Consider the following 15171-nt stretch of genomic DNA (forward strand, 5'->3'; position numbering starts at 1 on the left):
ATATTAGAATTTAATACACATATTTGTGAAATATAGATTAACTTAATATATATTAAATACATTCATGTATAATATATACAATAAATCCACTCATCATAACCTACCAAACAACTAGCCTGCTATTCACCTCTTGTAATGTCTACGGCCACATCACGTTCAATATACCGGTTCTCGTCCGATCACCGAAGTCAAGCAACGTAGAGCGCAGTCAGTACTAAGGTGGGTGACCGCCTGGGAATACTGGGTGCCGTAGGCTTTTATTTTCACAATTGATAACACTATGTTGCCACGACGATGAGAAATTGAAATGGCCTCCATTGACCTCTTGTTATGTCTACGGCCATATCACGTTGACTATACCGGTTCTCGTCCGATCACCGAAGTCAAGCAACGTAGAGCGCAGTCAGTACTTGGATGGGTGACCGCCTGGGAATACTGGGTGCCGTAGGCTTTTATTTTCCTAATTGATAACACTATGTTGCCACGACGATGAGAAAGTGAAATGGCCTACATTGACCTCTTATGTAAACGGCCATATCACGTTGACTATACCGGTTCTCGTCCGATCACCGAAGTCAAGCAACGTAGAGCGCAGTCAGTACTTGGATGGGTGACCGCCTGGGAATACTGGGTGCCGTAGGCCTTCCTTTTCCTAATTAGAACACTGTCTTGCCACAAGGAAAGCGATTTGAAAATCGAATATATTAATAAATAACTCGATTGTTTTTATATATTAGAATTTAATACATATATATGTGCAATATAGATTAACTTAATATATATTAAATACATTCATGTATAATATATACATTAAATCCACTCATCATAACCTACCAAACAACTAGCCTGCATTTCACCTCTTGTAATGTCTACGGCCACATCACGTTCAATATACCGGTTCTCGTCCGATCACCGAAGTCAAGCAACGTAGAGCGCAGTCAGTACTAAGGTGGGTGACCGCCTGGGAATACTGGGTGCCGTAGGCTTTTATTTTCCTAATTGATAACACTATGTTGCCACGACGATGAAAAATTGAAATGGCCTACATTGACCTCTTGTTATGTCTACGGCCATATCACGTTGACTATACCGGTTCTCGTCCGATCACCGAAGTCAAGCAACGTAGAGCGCAGTCAGTACTTGGATGGGTGACCGCCTGGGAATACTGGGTGCCGTAGGCCTTTCTTTTTCTAATTAGAACACTGTCTTGCCACAAGGAAAGCGATTTGAAAATCGAATATATTAATAAATAACTCGATTGTTTTTATATATTAGAATTTAATATACATTTAATATACATTAAATCCACTCATCATAACCTACCAAACAACTAGCCTGCATTTCACCTCTTGTAATGTCTACGGCCACATCACGTTCAATATACCGGTTCTCGTCCGATCAGGTAAGTCAAGCAACGTAGAGCGCAGTCAGTACTAAGGTAAGTGACCGCCTGGGAATACTGGGTGCCGTAGGCTTTTATTTTCCCAATTGATAACACTATGTTGCCACGACGATGAAAAATTGAAATGGCCTACATTGACCTCTTGTCATGTCTACGGCCATATCACGTTGACTATACCGGTTCTCGTCCGATCACCGAAGTCAAGCAACGTAGAGCGCAGTCAGTACTTGGATGGGTGACCGCCTGGGAATACTGGGTGCCGTAGGCCTTTCTTTTTCTAATTAGAACACTGTCTTGCCACAAGGAAAGCGATTTGAAAATCGAATATATTAATAAATAACTCGATTGTTTTTATATATTAGAATTTAATACATATATATGTGAAATATAGATTAACTTAATATATATTAAATACATTCATGTATAATATATACATTAAATCCACTCATCATAACCTACCAAACAACTAGCCTGCATTTCACCTCTTGTAATGTCTACGGCCACATCACGTTCAATATACCGGTTCTCGTCCGATCAGGTAAGTCAAGCAACGTAGAGCGCAGTCAGTACTAAGGTGGGTGACCGCCTGGGAATACTGGGTGCCGTAGGCTTTTATTTTCCTAATTGATAACACTATGTTGCCACGACGATGAAAAATTGAAATGGCCTACATTGACCTCTTGTTATGTCTACGGCCATATCACGTTGACTATACCGGTTCTCGTCCGATCACCGAAGTCAAGCAACGTAGAGCGCAGTCAGTACTTGGATGGGTGACCGCCTGGGAATACTGGGTGCCGTAGGCCTTTCTTTTTCTAATTAGAACACTGTCTTGCCACAAGGAAAGCGATTTGAAAATCGAATATATTAATAAATAACTCGATTGTTTTTATATATTAGAATTTAATACATATATATGTGAAATATACATTAACTTAATATATATTAAATACATTCATGTATAATATATACATTAAATCCACTCATCATAACCTACCAAACAACTAGCCTGCATTTCACCTCTTGTAATGTCTACGGCCACATCACGTTCAATATACCGGTTCTCGTCCGATCACCGAAGTCAAGCAACGTAGAGCGCAGTCAGTACTAAGGTGGGTGACCGCCTGGGAATACTGGGTGCCGTAGGCTTTTATTTTCACAATTGATAACACTATGTTGCCACGACGATGAGAAATTGAAATGGCCTCCATTGACCTCTTGTTATGTCTACGGCCATATCACGTTGACTATACCGGTTCTCGTCCGATCACCGAAGTCAAGCAACGTAGAGCGCAGTCAGTACTTGGATGGGTGACCGCCTGGGAATACTGGGTGCCGTAGGCTTTTATTTTCCTCATTGATAACACTATGTTGCCACGACGATGAGAAATTGAAATGGCCTACATTGACCTCTTGTTATGTCTACGGCCATATCACGTTGACTATACCGGTTCTCGTCCGATCACCGAAGTCAAGCAACGAAGAGCGCAGTCAGTGCTTGGATGGGTGACCGCCTGGGAATACTGGATGCCGTAGGCTTTTATTTTCCTAATTGATAACACTATGTTGCCACGACGATGAAAAATTGAAATGGCCTACATTGACCTCTTGTTATGTCTACGGCCATATCACGTTGACTATACCGGTTCTCGTCCGATCACAGAAGTCAAGCATCGAAGAGCGCAGTCAGTACTTGGATGGGTGACCGCCTGGGAATACTGGGTGCCGTAGGCTTTTATTTTCCTAATTGATAACAGTATGTTGCCACGACGATGAAAAATTGAAATGGCCTACATTGACCTCTTGTTATGTCTACGGCCATATCACGTTGACTATACCGGTTCTCGTCCGATCACAGAAGTCAAGCATCGAAGAGCGCAGTCAGTACTTGGATGGGTGACCGCCTGGGAATACTGGGTGCCGCAGGCCTTTCTTTTTCTAATTAGAACACTGTCTTGCCACAAGGAAAGCGATTTGAAAATCGAATATATTAATAAATAACTCGATTGTTTTTATATATTAGAATTTAATACACATATTTGTGAAATATAGATTAACTTAATATATATTAAATACATTCATGTATAATATATACAATAAATCCACTCATCATAACCTACCAAACAACTAGCCTGCTATTCACCTCTTGTAATGTCTACGGCCACATCACGTTCAATATACCGGTTCTCGTCCGATCACCGAAGTCAAGCAACGTAGAACGCAGTCAGTACTAAGGTGGGTGACCGCCTGGGAATAATGGGTGCCGTAGGCTTTTATTTTCCTAATTGATAACACTATGTTGCCACGACGATGAGAAATTGAAATGTCCTACATTGACCTCTTGTTATGTCTACGGCCATATCACGTTGACTATACCGGTTCTCGTCCGATCACCGAAGTCAAGCAACGTAGAGCGCAGTCAGTACTTGGATGGGTGACCGCCTGGGAATACTGGGTGCCGTAGGCTTTTATTTTCCTAATTGATAACACTATGTTGCCACGACGATGAAAAATTGAAATGGCCTACATTGACCTCTTGTTATGTCTACGGCCATATCACGTTGACTATACCGGTTCTCGTCCGATCACCGAAGTCAAGCAACGTAGAGCGCAGTCAGTACTTGGATGGGTGACCGCCTGGGAATACTGGGTGTCGTAGGCTGTTATTTTCCTAATTGATAACACTATGTTGCCACGACGATGAGAAATTGAAATGGCCTACATTGACCTCTTGTTATGTCTACGGCCATATCACGTTGACTATACCGGTTCTCGTCCGATCACCGAAGTCAAGCAACGTAGAGCGCAGTCAGTACTTGGATGGGTGACCGCCTGGGAATACTGGGTGCCGCAGGCCTTTCTTTTTCTAATTAGAACACTGTCTTGCCACAAGGAAAGCGATTTGAAAATCGAATATATTAATAAATAACTCGATTGTTTTTATATATTAGAATTTAATACACATATTTGTGAAATATAGATTAACTTAATATATATTAAATACATTCATGTATAATATATACAATAAATCCACTCATCATAACCTACCAAACAACTAGCCTGCTATTCACCTCTTGTAATGTCTACGGCCACATCACGTTCAATATACCGGTTCTCGTCCGATCACCGAAGTCAAGCAACGTAGAGCGCAGTCAGTACTAAGGTGGGTGACCGCCTGGGAATACTGGGTGCCGTAGGCTTTTATTTTCACAATTGATAACACTATGTTGCCACGACGATGAGAAATTGAAATGGCCTCCATTGACCTCTTGTTATGTCTACGGCCATATCACGTTGACTATACCGGTTCTCGTCCGATCACCGAAGTCAAGCAACGTAGAGCGCAGTCAGTACTTGGATGGGTGACCGCCTGGGAATACTGGGTGCCGTAGGCTTTTATTTTCCTAATTGATAACACTATGTTGCCACGACGATGAGAAAGTGAAATGGCCTACATTGACCTCTTATGTAAACGGCCATATCACGTTGACTATACCGGTTCTCGTCCGATCACCGAAGTCAAGCAACGTAGAGCGCAGTCAGTACTTGGATGGGTGACCGCCTGGGAATACTGGGTGCCGTAGGCCTTCCTTTTCCTAATTAGAACACTGTCTTGCCACAAGGAAAGCGATTTGAAAATCGAATATATTAATAAATAACTCGATTGTTTTTATATATTAGAATTTAATACATATATATGTGCAATATAGATTAACTTAATATATATTAAATACATTCATGTATAATATATACATTAAATCCACTCATCATAACCTACCAAACAACTAGCCTGCATTTCACCTCTTGTAATGTCTACGGCCACATCACGTTGACTATACCGGTTCTCGTCCGATCACAGAAGTCAAGCATCGAAGAGCGCAGTCAGTACTTGGATGGGTGACCGCCTGGGAATACTGGGTGCCGTAGGCTTTTATTTTCCTAATTGATAACACTATGTTGCCACGACGATGAAAAATTGAAATGGCCTACATTGACCTCTTGTCATGTCTACGGCCATATCACGTTGACTATTCGGGTTCTCGTCCGATCACCGAAGTCAAGCAACGTAGAGCGCAGTCAGTACTTGGATGGGTGACCGCCTGGGAATACTGGGTGCCGTAGGCTTTTATTTTCCTAATTGATAACACTATGTTGCCACGACGATGAGAAATTGAAATGGCCTACATTGTCTTGCCACAAGGAAAGCGATTTGAAAATCGAATATATTAATAAATAACTACTATATGTAAAATATAGGTTAACATAATATATATTAAATCCATTCATGTATAATATATATATTAAATCCACTCATCATAACCTACCAAACAACTAGCCTACATTTCACCTCTTAGAATGTCTACGGCCACATCACGATGACTATACCGGTTCTCGTCCGATCACCGAAGTCAAGCAACGTAGAGCGCAGTCAGTACTTGGATGGGTGACCGCCTGGGAATACTGGGTGCCGTAAGCTTTTATTTTCCTAATTGATAACACTATGTTGCCACGACGATGAGAAAGTGAAATGGCCTACATTGACCTCTTATGTAAACGGCCATATCACGTTGACTATACCGGTTCTCGTCCGATCACCGAAGTCAAGCAACGTAGAGCGCAGTCAGTACTTGGATGGGTGACCGCCTGGGAATACTGGGTGCAGTAGGCTTTTATTTTCCTAATTGATAACACTATGTTGCCACGACGATGGGAAATTGAAATGGCCTACATTGTCTTGCCACAAGGAAAGCGATTTGAAAATCGAATATATTAATAAATAACTACTATATGCAAAATATAGGTTAACATAATATATATTAAATCCATTCATGTATAATATATATATTAAATCCACTCATCATAACCTACCAAACAACTAGCCTACATTTCACCTCTTAGAATGTCTACGGCCACATCACGATGACTATACCGGTTCTCGTCCGATCACCGAAGTCAAGCAACGTAGAGCGCAGTCAGTACTTGGATGGGTGACCGCCTGGGAACACTGGGTGCCGTAGGCTTTTATTTTCCTAATTGATAACACTATGTTGCCACGACGATGAGAAAGTGAAATGGCCTACATTGACCTCTTATGTAAACGGCCATATCACGTTGACTATACCGGTTCTCGTCCGATCACCGAAGTCAAGCAACGTAGAGCGCAGTCAGTACTTGGATGGGTGACCGCCTGGGAATACTGGGTGCCGTAGGCTTTTATTTTCCTCATTGATAACACTATGTTGCCACGACGATGAAAAATTTAAATGGCCTACATTGACCTCTTGTTATGTCTACGGCCACATCGCGTTGACTATACCGGTTCTCGTCCGATCACCGAAGGCAAGCAACGTAGAGCGCAGTCAGTACTTGGATGGATGACCGCCTGGGAATACTGGGTGTCGTAGGCTTTTATTTTCCTAATTGATAACACTATGTTGCCACGACGATGAGAAATTGAAATGGCCTACATTGACCTCTTCTTATGTCTACGGCCATATCACGTTGACTATACCGGTTCTCGTTCGATCACCGAAGTCAAGCAACGTAGAGCGCAGTCAGTACTTGGATGGGTGACCGAATGGGAATACTGGGTGCCGTAGGCTTTTACTTTCCTAATTGATAACACTATGTTGCCACGACGATGAGAAAGTGAAATGGCCTACATTGACCTCTTATGTAAACGGCCATATCACGTTGACTATACCGGTTCTCGTCCGATCACCGAAGTCAAGCAACGTAGAGCGCAGTCAGTACTTGGATGGGTGACCGCCTGGGAATACTGGGTGCCGTAGGCCTTCCTTTTCCTAATTAGAACACTGTCTTGCCACAAGGAAAGCGATTTGAAAATCGAATATATTAATAAATAACTCGATTGTTTTTATATATTAGAATTTAATACATATATATGTGAAATATAGATTAACTTAATATATATTAAATACATTCATGTATAATATATACATTAAATCCACTCATCATAACCTACCAAACAACTAGCCTGCATTTCACCTCTTGTAATGTCTACGGCCACATCACGTTCAATATACCGGTTCTCGTCCGATCACCGAAGTCAAGCAACGAAGAGCGCAGTCAGTACTTGGATGGATGACCGCCTGGGAATACTGGGTGTCGTAGGCTTTTATTTTCCTAATTGATAACACTATGTTGCCACGACGATGAGGAATTGAAATGGCCTACATTGACCTCTTGTTATGTCTACGGCCATATCACGTTGACTATACCGGTTCTAGTCCGATCACCGAAGTCAAGCAACGTAGAGCGCAGTCAGTACTTGGATGGGTGACCCCCTGGGAATACTGGGTGCCGTAGGCTTTTATTTTCCTAATTGATAACACTATGTTGCCACGACGATGAAAAATTGAAATGGCCTACATTGACCTCTTGTTATGTCTACGGCCATATCACGTTGACTATACCGGTTCTCGTCCGATCACCGAAGTCAAGCAACGTAGAGCGCAGTCAGTAGTTGGATGGGTGACCGCCTGGGAATACTGGGTGCCGTAGGCTTTTATTTTCCTAATTGATAACACTATGTTGCCACGACGATGAGAAATTGAAATGGCCTACATTGACCTCTTGTCACAAGGAAAGCGATTTGAAAATCCAATATATTTATAAATAACTACTTTGTTTTTATGTATTAGAATTTTATACATATATATGTAAAATATAGATTAACATAATATATATTAAATCCATTCATGTATAATATATATATTAAATCAACTCATCATAACCTACCACACAAGTAGTCTGCATTTCACCTCTTGTTATGTCTACGGCCACATCACGTTGACGATACCGGTTCTCGTCCGATCACCGAAGTCAAGCAACGTAGAGCGCAGTCAGTACTTGGATGGGTGACCGCCTGGGAATACTGGGTGCCGTAGGCTTTTATTTTCCTAATTGATAACACTATGTTGCCACGACGATGAGAAATTGAAATGGCCTACATTGACCTCTTGTTATGTCTACGGCCATATCACGTTGACGATACCGGTTCTCGTCCGATCACCGAAGTCAAGCAACGTAGAGCGCAGTCAGAGCTGGGTGCCGTAGGCTTTTATTTTCCCAATTGATAACACTATGTTGCCACGACGATGAGAAAGTGAAATGGCCTACATTGACCTCTTGTTATGTCTACGGCCATATCACGTTGACTATACCGGTTCTCGTCCGATTACCGAAGTCAAGCAACGTAGAGCGCAGTCAGTACTTGGATGGGTGACCGCCTGGGAATACTGGGTGCCGTAGGCCTTTCTTTTTCTAATTAGAACACTGTCTTGCCACAAGGAAAGCGATTTGAAAATCGAATATATTAATAAATAACTCGATTGTTTTTATATATTAGAATTTAATACATATATATGTGAAATATAGATTAACTTAATATATATTAAATACATTCATGTATAATATATACATTAAATCCACTCATCATAACCTACCAAACAACTAGCCTGCATTTCACCTCTTGTAATGTCTACGGCCACATCACGTTCAATATACCGGTTCTCGTCCGATCAGGTAAGTCAAGCAACGTAGAGCGCAGTCAGTACTAAGGTGGGTGACCGCCTGGGAATACTGGGTGCCGTAGGCTTTTATTTTCACAATTGATAACACTATGTTGCCACGACGATGAGAAATTGAAATGGCCTCCATTGACCTCTTCTTATGTCTACGGCCATATCACGTTGACTATACCGGTTCTCGTCCGATCACCGAAGTCAAGCAACGTAGAGCGCAGTCAGTACTTGGATGGGTGACCGCCTGGGAATACTGGGTGCCGTAGGCTTTTATTTTCCTAATTGATAACACTATGTTGCCACGACGATGAAAAATTGAAATGGCCTACATTGACCTCTTGTTATGTCTACGGCCATATCACGTTGACGATACCGGTTCTCGTCCGATCACCGAAGTCAAGCAACGTAGAGCGCAGTCAGTACTGGGTGCCGTAGGCTTTTATTTTCCCAATTGATAACACTATGTTGCCACGACGATGAGAAAGTGAAATGGCCTACATTGACCTCTTGTTATGTCTACGGCCATATCACGTTGACTATACCGGTTCTCGTCCGATCACCGAAGTCAAGCAACGTAGAGCGCAGTCAGTACTTGGATGGGTGACCGCCTTGGAATACTGGGTGCCGTAGGCCTTTCTTTTCCTAATTAGAACACTGTCTTGCCACAAGGAAAGCGATTTGAAAATCGAATATATTAATCAATAACTCGATTGTTTTTATATATTAGAATTTAATACATATATATGTGAAATATAGATTAACTTAATATATATTAAATACATTCATGTATAATATATACATTAAATCCACTCATCATAACCTACCAAACAACTAGCCTGCATTTCACCTCTTGTAATGTCTACGGCCACATCACGTTCAATATACCGGTTCTCGTCCGATCAGGTAAGTCAAGCAACGTAGAGCACAGTCAGTACTAAGGTGGGTGACCGCCTGGGAATACTGGGTGCCGTAGGCTTTTATTTTCACAATTGATAACACTATGTTGCCACGACGATGAGAAATTGAAATGGCCTACATTGACCTCTTGTTATGTCTACGGCCATATCACGTTGACTATACCGGTTCTCGTCCGATCACCGAAGTCAAGCAACGTAGAGCGCAGTCAGTACTTGGATGGGTGACCGCCTGGGAATACTGGGTGCAGTAGGCTTTTATTTTCCTAATTGATAACACTATGTTGCCACGACGATGAGAAATTGAAATGGCCTACATTGACCTCTTGTTATGTCTACGGCCATATCACGTTGACTATACCGGTTCTCGTCCGATCACCGAAGTCAAGCAACCTAGGGCGCAGTCAGTACTTGGATGGGTGACCGCCTGGGAATACTGGGTGCCGTAGGCTTTTATTTTCCTAATTGATAACACTATGTTGCCACGACGATGAGAAAGTGAAATGGCCTACATTGACCTCTTATGTAAACGGCCATATCACGTTGACTATACCGGTTCTCGTCCGATCACCGAAGTCAAGCAACGTAGAGCGCAGTCAGTACTTGGATGGGTGACCGCCTGGGAATACTGGGTGCCGTAGGCCTTCCTTTTCCTAATTAGAACACTGTCTTGCCACAAGGAAAGCGATTTGAAAATCGAATATATTAATAAATAACTCGATTGTTTTTATATATTAGAATTTAATACATATATATGTGAAATATAGATTAACTTAATATATATTAAATACATTCATGTATAATATATACATTAAATCCACTCATCATAACCTACCAAACAACTAGCCTGCATTTTACCTCTTGTAATGTCTACGGCCACATCACGTTCAATATACCGGTTCTCGTCCGATCACCGAAGTCAAGCAACGTAGAGCGCAGTCAGTACTAAGGTGGGTGACCGCCTGGGAATACTGGGTGCCGTAGGCTTTTATTTTCACAATTGATAACACTATGTTGCCACGACGATGAGAAATTGAAATGGCCTACATTGACCTCTTGTTATGTCTACGGCCATATCACGTTGACTATACCGGTTCTCGTCCGATCACCGAAGTCAAGCAACGTAGAGCGCAGTCAGTACTTGGATGGGTGACCGCCTGGGAATACTGGGTGCCGTAGGCTTTTATTTTCACAATTGATAACACTATGTTGCCACGACGATGAGAAATTGAAATGGCCTACATTGACCTCTTGTTATGTCTACGGCCATATCACGTTGACTATACCGGTTCTCGTCCGATCACCGAAGTCAAGCAACGTAGAGCGCAGTCAGTACTTGGATGGGTGACCGCCTGGGAATACTGGGTGCCGTAGGCTTTTATTTTCCTCATTGATAACACTATGTTGCCACGATGATGAGAAATTGAAATGGCCTACATTGACCTCTTGTTATGTCTACGGCCATATCACGTTGACTATACCGGTTCTCGTCCGATCACAGAAGTCAAGCATCGAAGAGCGCAGTCAGTACTTGGATGGGTGACCGCCTGGGAATACTGGGTGCCGTAGGCTTTTATTTTCCTAATTGATAACAGTATGTTGCCACGACGATGAAAAATTGAAATGGCCTACATTGACCTCTTGTCATGTCTACGGCCATATCACGTTGACTATTCGGGTTCTCGTCCGATCACCGAAGTCAAGCAACGTAGAGCGCAGTCAGTACTTGGATGGGTGACCGCCTGGGAATACTGGGTGCAGTAGGCTTTTATTTTCCTAATTGATAACACTATGTTGCCACGACGATGGGAAATTGAAATGGCCTACATTGTCTTGCCACAAGGAAAGCGATTTGAAAATCGAATATATTAATAAATAACTACTATATGCAAAATATAGGTTAACATAATATATATTAAATCCATTCATGTATAATATATATATTAAATCCACTCATCATAACCTACCAAACAACTAGCCTACATTTCACCTCTTAGAATGTCTACGGCCACATCACGATGACTATACCGGTTCTCGTCCGATCACCGAAGTCAAGCAACGTAGAGCGCAGTCAGTACTTGGATGGGTGACCGCCTGGGAACACTGGGTGCCGTAGGCTTTTATTTTCCTAATTGATAACACTATGTTGCCACGACGATGAGAAAGTGAAATGGCCTACATTGACCTCTTATGTAAACGGCCATATCACGTTGACTATACCGGTTCTCGTCCGATCACCGAAGTCAAGCAACGTAGAGCGCAGTCAGTACTTGGATGGGTGACCGCCTGGGAATACTGGGTGCCGTAGGCTTTTATTTTCCTCATTGATAACACTATGTTGCCACGACGATGAAAAATTTAAATGGCCTACATTGACCTCTTGTTATGTCTACGGCCACATCGCGTTGACTATACCGGTTCTCGTCCGATCACCGAAGGCAAGCAACGTAGAGCGCAGTCAGTACTTGGATGGATGACCGCCTGGGAATACTGGGTGTCGTAGGCTTTTATTTTCCTAATTGATAACACTATGTTGCCACGACGATGAGAAATTGAAATGGCCTACATTGACCTCTTCTTATGTCTACGGCCACATCACGTTGACTATACCGGTTCTCGTCCGATCACCGAAGTCAAGCAACGTAGAGCGCAGTCAGTACTTGGATGGATGACCGCCTGGGAATACTGGGTGTCGTAGGCTTTTATTTTCCTAATTGATAACACTATGTTGCCACGACGATGAGAAATTGAAATGGCCTACATTGACCTCTTGTTATGTAAATGGCCATATCACGTTGACTATACCGGTTCTCGTCCGATCACCGAAGTCAAGCAACGTAGAGCGCAGTCAGTACTTGGATGGGTGACCGCCTGGGAATACTGGGTGCCGTAGGCCTTTCTTTTTCTAATTAGAACACTGTCTTGCCACAAGGAAAGCGATTTGAAAATCGAATATATTAATAAATAACTCGATTGTTTTTATATATTAGAATTTAATACATATATGTGAAATATAGATTAACTTAATATATATTAAATACATTCATGTATAATATATACATTAAATCCACTCATCATAACCTACCAAACAACTAGCCTGCATTTCACCTCTTGTAATGTCTACGGCCACATCTCACGTTCAATATACCGGTTCTCGTCCGATCAGGTAAGTCAAGTAACGTAGAGCGCAGTCAGTACTAAGGTGGGTGACCGCCTGGGAATACTGGGTGCCGTAGGCTTTTATTTTCACAATTGATAACACTATGTTGCCACGACGATGAAAAATTGAAATGGCCTACATTGACCTCTTGTTATGTCTACGGCCATATCACGTTGACTATACCGGTTCTCGTCCGATCACCGAAGTCAAGCAACGAAGAGCGCAGTCAGTACTTGGATGGATGACCGCCTGGGAATACTGGGTGTCGTAGGCTTTTATTTTCCTAATTGATAACACTATGTTGCCACGACGATGAGGAATTGAAATGGCCTACATTGACCTCTTGTTATGTCTACGGCCATATCACGTTGACTATACCGGTTCTCGTCCGATCACCGAAGTCAAGCAACGTAGAGCGCAGTCAGTACTTGGATGGGTGACCCCCTGGGAATACTGGGTGCCGTAGGCTTTTATTTTCCTAATTGATAACACTATGTTGCCACGACGATGAAAAATTGAAATGGCCTACATTGACCTCTTGTTATGTCTACGGCCATATCACGTTGACTATACCGGTTCTCGTCCGATCACCGAAGTCAAGCAACGTAGAGCGCAGTCAGTAGTTGGATGGGTGACCGCCTGGGAATACTGGGTGCCGTAGGCGTTTATTTTCCTAATTGATAACACTATGTTGCCACGACGATGAGAAATTGAAATGGCCTACATTGACCTCTTGTCACAAGGAAAGCGATTTGAAAATCCAATATATTTATAAATAACTACTTTGTTTTTATGTATTAGAATTTTATACATATATATGTAAAATATAGATTAACATAATATATATTAAATCCATTCATGTATAATATATATATTAAATCAACTCATCATAACCTACCACACAAGTAGTCTGCATTTCACCTCTTGTTATGTCTACGGCCACATCACGTTGACGATACCGGTTCTCGTCCGATCACCGAAGTCAAGCAACGTAGAGCGCAGTCAGTACTTGGATGGGTGACCGCCTGGGAATACTGGGTGCCGTAGGCCTTTCTTTTTCTAATTAGAACACTGTCTTGCCACAAGGAAAGCGATTTGAAAATCGAATATATTAATAAATAACTCGATTGTTTTTATATATTAGAATTTAATACATATATGTGAAATATAGATTAACTTAATATATATTAAATACATTCATGTATAATATATACATTAAATCCACTCATCATAACCTACCAAACAACTAGCCTGCATTTCACCTCTTGTAATGTCTACGGCCACATCTCACGTTCAATATACCGGTTCTCGTCCGATCAGGTAAGTCAAGTAACGTAGAGCGCAGTCAGTACTAAGGTGGGTGACCGCCTGGGAATACTGGGTGCCGTAGGCTTTTATTTTCACAATTGATAACACTATGTTGCCACGACGATGAGAAATTGAAATGGCCTCCATTGACCTCTTCTTATGTCTACGGCCATATCACGTTGACTATACCGGTTCTCGTTCGATCACCGAAGTCAAGCAACGTAGAGCGCAGTCAGTACTTGGATGGGTGACCGCCTGGGAATACTGGGTGCCGTAGGCTTTTACTTTCCTAATTGATAACACTATGTTGCCACGACGATGAGAAAGTGAAATGGCCTACATTGACCTCTTATGTAAACGGCCATATCACGTTGACTATACCGGTTCTCGTCCGATCACCGAAGTCAAGCAACGTAGAGCGCAGTCAGTACTTGGATGGGTGACCGCCTGGGAATACTGGGTGCCGTAGGCCTTCCTTTTCCTAATTAGAACACTGTCTTGCCACAAGGAAAGCGATTTGAAAATCGAATATATTAATAAATAACTCGATTGTTTTTATATATTATAATTTAATACATATATATGTGAAATATAGATTAACTTAATATATATTAAATACATTCATGTATAATATATACATTAAATCCACTCATCATAACCTACCAAACAACTAGCCTGCATTTCACCTCTTGTAATGTCTACGGCCACATCACGTTCAATATACCGGTTCTCGTCCGATCACCGAAGTCAAGCAACGTAGAGCGCAGTCAGTACTAAGGTGGGTGACCGCCTGGGAATACTGGGTGCCGTAGGCTTTTATTTTCCTAATTGATAACACTA

At 42.0% G+C, this 15171-nt stretch overlaps 28 non-coding genes and 30 pseudogenes across 28 annotated transcripts; all 58 read left to right on the forward strand.

The window, feature by feature from the left end:
* Positions 1–137: 137 nt before the first annotated feature.
* LOC139956180 (5S ribosomal RNA) lies at positions 138–256 on the forward strand (annotated as a pseudogene).
* Positions 257–332: 76 nt separating this feature from the next.
* LOC139957369 (5S ribosomal RNA) lies at positions 333–451 on the forward strand. The gene has a single exon (XR_011789476.1). It is a non-coding gene; the product is annotated as a 5S ribosomal RNA (ribosomal RNA).
* Positions 452–524: 73 nt separating this feature from the next.
* LOC139956059 (5S ribosomal RNA) lies at positions 525–643 on the forward strand. The gene has a single exon (XR_011789283.1). It is a non-coding gene; the product is annotated as a 5S ribosomal RNA (ribosomal RNA).
* A 224-nt stretch (positions 644–867) lies between these two features.
* LOC139956181 (5S ribosomal RNA) lies at positions 868–986 on the forward strand (annotated as a pseudogene).
* Positions 987–1062: 76 nt separating this feature from the next.
* On the forward strand, positions 1063–1181 carry LOC139955476 (5S ribosomal RNA). The gene has a single exon (XR_011788715.1). It is a non-coding gene; the product is annotated as a 5S ribosomal RNA (ribosomal RNA).
* A 370-nt stretch (positions 1182–1551) lies between these two features.
* LOC139955487 (5S ribosomal RNA) lies at positions 1552–1670 on the forward strand. The gene has a single exon (XR_011788726.1). It is a non-coding gene; the product is annotated as a 5S ribosomal RNA (ribosomal RNA).
* A 224-nt stretch (positions 1671–1894) lies between these two features.
* On the forward strand, positions 1895–2013 carry LOC139957568 (5S ribosomal RNA; annotated as a pseudogene).
* A 76-nt stretch (positions 2014–2089) lies between these two features.
* On the forward strand, positions 2090–2208 carry LOC139955498 (5S ribosomal RNA). Its single transcript, XR_011788737.1, has one exon. It is a non-coding gene; the product is annotated as a 5S ribosomal RNA (ribosomal RNA).
* Positions 2209–2432: 224 nt separating this feature from the next.
* Positions 2433–2551, forward strand: LOC139956183 (5S ribosomal RNA; annotated as a pseudogene).
* A 76-nt stretch (positions 2552–2627) lies between these two features.
* LOC139957381 (5S ribosomal RNA) lies at positions 2628–2746 on the forward strand. The gene has a single exon (XR_011789477.1). It is a non-coding gene; the product is annotated as a 5S ribosomal RNA (ribosomal RNA).
* A 76-nt stretch (positions 2747–2822) lies between these two features.
* LOC139957116 (5S ribosomal RNA) lies at positions 2823–2941 on the forward strand (annotated as a pseudogene).
* Positions 2942–3017: 76 nt separating this feature from the next.
* On the forward strand, positions 3018–3136 carry LOC139956936 (5S ribosomal RNA; annotated as a pseudogene).
* A 76-nt stretch (positions 3137–3212) lies between these two features.
* LOC139957246 (5S ribosomal RNA) lies at positions 3213–3331 on the forward strand (annotated as a pseudogene).
* Positions 3332–3555: 224 nt separating this feature from the next.
* On the forward strand, positions 3556–3674 carry LOC139957085 (5S ribosomal RNA; annotated as a pseudogene).
* Positions 3675–3750: 76 nt separating this feature from the next.
* LOC139957393 (5S ribosomal RNA) lies at positions 3751–3869 on the forward strand. The gene has a single exon (XR_011789479.1). It is a non-coding gene; the product is annotated as a 5S ribosomal RNA (ribosomal RNA).
* Positions 3870–3945: 76 nt separating this feature from the next.
* LOC139955212 (5S ribosomal RNA) lies at positions 3946–4064 on the forward strand. Its single transcript, XR_011788459.1, has one exon. It is a non-coding gene; the product is annotated as a 5S ribosomal RNA (ribosomal RNA).
* Positions 4065–4140: 76 nt separating this feature from the next.
* LOC139955612 (5S ribosomal RNA) lies at positions 4141–4259 on the forward strand. The gene has a single exon (XR_011788847.1). It is a non-coding gene; the product is annotated as a 5S ribosomal RNA (ribosomal RNA).
* A 224-nt stretch (positions 4260–4483) lies between these two features.
* LOC139956184 (5S ribosomal RNA) lies at positions 4484–4602 on the forward strand (annotated as a pseudogene).
* Positions 4603–4678: 76 nt separating this feature from the next.
* Positions 4679–4797, forward strand: LOC139957404 (5S ribosomal RNA). Its single transcript, XR_011789480.1, has one exon. It is a non-coding gene; the product is annotated as a 5S ribosomal RNA (ribosomal RNA).
* Positions 4798–4870: 73 nt separating this feature from the next.
* LOC139956060 (5S ribosomal RNA) lies at positions 4871–4989 on the forward strand. The gene has a single exon (XR_011789284.1). It is a non-coding gene; the product is annotated as a 5S ribosomal RNA (ribosomal RNA).
* Positions 4990–5213: 224 nt separating this feature from the next.
* Positions 5214–5332, forward strand: LOC139957142 (5S ribosomal RNA; annotated as a pseudogene).
* Positions 5333–5408: 76 nt separating this feature from the next.
* On the forward strand, positions 5409–5527 carry LOC139956114 (5S ribosomal RNA; annotated as a pseudogene).
* A 233-nt stretch (positions 5528–5760) lies between these two features.
* LOC139956960 (5S ribosomal RNA) lies at positions 5761–5879 on the forward strand (annotated as a pseudogene).
* A 73-nt stretch (positions 5880–5952) lies between these two features.
* LOC139957104 (5S ribosomal RNA) lies at positions 5953–6071 on the forward strand (annotated as a pseudogene).
* Positions 6072–6304: 233 nt separating this feature from the next.
* Positions 6305–6423, forward strand: LOC139956657 (5S ribosomal RNA; annotated as a pseudogene).
* Positions 6424–6496: 73 nt separating this feature from the next.
* On the forward strand, positions 6497–6615 carry LOC139956203 (5S ribosomal RNA; annotated as a pseudogene).
* Positions 6616–6691: 76 nt separating this feature from the next.
* Positions 6692–6810, forward strand: LOC139957138 (5S ribosomal RNA; annotated as a pseudogene).
* A 76-nt stretch (positions 6811–6886) lies between these two features.
* LOC139955859 (5S ribosomal RNA) lies at positions 6887–7005 on the forward strand. Its single transcript, XR_011789085.1, has one exon. It is a non-coding gene; the product is annotated as a 5S ribosomal RNA (ribosomal RNA).
* Positions 7006–7078: 73 nt separating this feature from the next.
* On the forward strand, positions 7079–7197 carry LOC139956061 (5S ribosomal RNA). Its single transcript, XR_011789285.1, has one exon. It is a non-coding gene; the product is annotated as a 5S ribosomal RNA (ribosomal RNA).
* A 224-nt stretch (positions 7198–7421) lies between these two features.
* On the forward strand, positions 7422–7540 carry LOC139957137 (5S ribosomal RNA; annotated as a pseudogene).
* Positions 7541–7616: 76 nt separating this feature from the next.
* LOC139955941 (5S ribosomal RNA) lies at positions 7617–7735 on the forward strand. The gene has a single exon (XR_011789167.1). It is a non-coding gene; the product is annotated as a 5S ribosomal RNA (ribosomal RNA).
* Positions 7736–7811: 76 nt separating this feature from the next.
* Positions 7812–7930, forward strand: LOC139955591 (5S ribosomal RNA). The gene has a single exon (XR_011788827.1). It is a non-coding gene; the product is annotated as a 5S ribosomal RNA (ribosomal RNA).
* Positions 7931–8197: 267 nt separating this feature from the next.
* LOC139955845 (5S ribosomal RNA) lies at positions 8198–8316 on the forward strand. The gene has a single exon (XR_011789071.1). It is a non-coding gene; the product is annotated as a 5S ribosomal RNA (ribosomal RNA).
* Positions 8317–8561: 245 nt separating this feature from the next.
* On the forward strand, positions 8562–8680 carry LOC139955574 (5S ribosomal RNA). The gene has a single exon (XR_011788811.1). It is a non-coding gene; the product is annotated as a 5S ribosomal RNA (ribosomal RNA).
* A 224-nt stretch (positions 8681–8904) lies between these two features.
* Positions 8905–9023, forward strand: LOC139957569 (5S ribosomal RNA; annotated as a pseudogene).
* Positions 9024–9099: 76 nt separating this feature from the next.
* LOC139957415 (5S ribosomal RNA) lies at positions 9100–9218 on the forward strand. The gene has a single exon (XR_011789481.1). It is a non-coding gene; the product is annotated as a 5S ribosomal RNA (ribosomal RNA).
* Positions 9219–9463: 245 nt separating this feature from the next.
* LOC139955249 (5S ribosomal RNA) lies at positions 9464–9582 on the forward strand. Its single transcript, XR_011788495.1, has one exon. It is a non-coding gene; the product is annotated as a 5S ribosomal RNA (ribosomal RNA).
* Positions 9583–9806: 224 nt separating this feature from the next.
* On the forward strand, positions 9807–9925 carry LOC139957487 (5S ribosomal RNA; annotated as a pseudogene).
* Positions 9926–10001: 76 nt separating this feature from the next.
* Positions 10002–10120, forward strand: LOC139955955 (5S ribosomal RNA). The gene has a single exon (XR_011789181.1). It is a non-coding gene; the product is annotated as a 5S ribosomal RNA (ribosomal RNA).
* Positions 10121–10196: 76 nt separating this feature from the next.
* LOC139956533 (5S ribosomal RNA) lies at positions 10197–10315 on the forward strand (annotated as a pseudogene).
* A 73-nt stretch (positions 10316–10388) lies between these two features.
* LOC139956062 (5S ribosomal RNA) lies at positions 10389–10507 on the forward strand. Its single transcript, XR_011789286.1, has one exon. It is a non-coding gene; the product is annotated as a 5S ribosomal RNA (ribosomal RNA).
* A 224-nt stretch (positions 10508–10731) lies between these two features.
* Positions 10732–10850, forward strand: LOC139956185 (5S ribosomal RNA; annotated as a pseudogene).
* Positions 10851–10926: 76 nt separating this feature from the next.
* On the forward strand, positions 10927–11045 carry LOC139957427 (5S ribosomal RNA). The gene has a single exon (XR_011789482.1). It is a non-coding gene; the product is annotated as a 5S ribosomal RNA (ribosomal RNA).
* Positions 11046–11121: 76 nt separating this feature from the next.
* On the forward strand, positions 11122–11240 carry LOC139957438 (5S ribosomal RNA). Its single transcript, XR_011789483.1, has one exon. It is a non-coding gene; the product is annotated as a 5S ribosomal RNA (ribosomal RNA).
* Positions 11241–11316: 76 nt separating this feature from the next.
* On the forward strand, positions 11317–11435 carry LOC139956937 (5S ribosomal RNA; annotated as a pseudogene).
* A 76-nt stretch (positions 11436–11511) lies between these two features.
* On the forward strand, positions 11512–11630 carry LOC139957066 (5S ribosomal RNA; annotated as a pseudogene).
* A 233-nt stretch (positions 11631–11863) lies between these two features.
* Positions 11864–11982, forward strand: LOC139956658 (5S ribosomal RNA; annotated as a pseudogene).
* Positions 11983–12055: 73 nt separating this feature from the next.
* LOC139956204 (5S ribosomal RNA) lies at positions 12056–12174 on the forward strand (annotated as a pseudogene).
* Positions 12175–12250: 76 nt separating this feature from the next.
* Positions 12251–12369, forward strand: LOC139957139 (5S ribosomal RNA; annotated as a pseudogene).
* Positions 12370–12445: 76 nt separating this feature from the next.
* Positions 12446–12564, forward strand: LOC139956791 (5S ribosomal RNA; annotated as a pseudogene).
* A 76-nt stretch (positions 12565–12640) lies between these two features.
* LOC139956737 (5S ribosomal RNA) lies at positions 12641–12759 on the forward strand (annotated as a pseudogene).
* Positions 12760–13178: 419 nt separating this feature from the next.
* On the forward strand, positions 13179–13297 carry LOC139956715 (5S ribosomal RNA; annotated as a pseudogene).
* Positions 13298–13373: 76 nt separating this feature from the next.
* LOC139955030 (5S ribosomal RNA) lies at positions 13374–13492 on the forward strand. The gene has a single exon (XR_011788284.1). It is a non-coding gene; the product is annotated as a 5S ribosomal RNA (ribosomal RNA).
* A 76-nt stretch (positions 13493–13568) lies between these two features.
* On the forward strand, positions 13569–13687 carry LOC139955926 (5S ribosomal RNA). The gene has a single exon (XR_011789152.1). It is a non-coding gene; the product is annotated as a 5S ribosomal RNA (ribosomal RNA).
* Positions 13688–13954: 267 nt separating this feature from the next.
* Positions 13955–14073, forward strand: LOC139955618 (5S ribosomal RNA). Its single transcript, XR_011788853.1, has one exon. It is a non-coding gene; the product is annotated as a 5S ribosomal RNA (ribosomal RNA).
* Positions 14074–14492: 419 nt separating this feature from the next.
* LOC139955073 (5S ribosomal RNA) lies at positions 14493–14611 on the forward strand. Its single transcript, XR_011788324.1, has one exon. It is a non-coding gene; the product is annotated as a 5S ribosomal RNA (ribosomal RNA).
* Positions 14612–14684: 73 nt separating this feature from the next.
* Positions 14685–14803, forward strand: LOC139956063 (5S ribosomal RNA). The gene has a single exon (XR_011789287.1). It is a non-coding gene; the product is annotated as a 5S ribosomal RNA (ribosomal RNA).
* Positions 14804–15027: 224 nt separating this feature from the next.
* LOC139956186 (5S ribosomal RNA) lies at positions 15028–15146 on the forward strand (annotated as a pseudogene).
* Positions 15147–15171: the final 25 nt, after the last annotated feature.

The sequence above is a fragment of the Apostichopus japonicus genome, chromosome 17, assembly GCF_037975245.1.
Source record: "Apostichopus japonicus isolate 1M-3 chromosome 17, ASM3797524v1, whole genome shotgun sequence".
In the NCBI taxonomy this organism is placed as follows: domain Eukaryota; kingdom Metazoa; phylum Echinodermata; class Holothuroidea; order Aspidochirotida; family Stichopodidae; genus Apostichopus; species Apostichopus japonicus.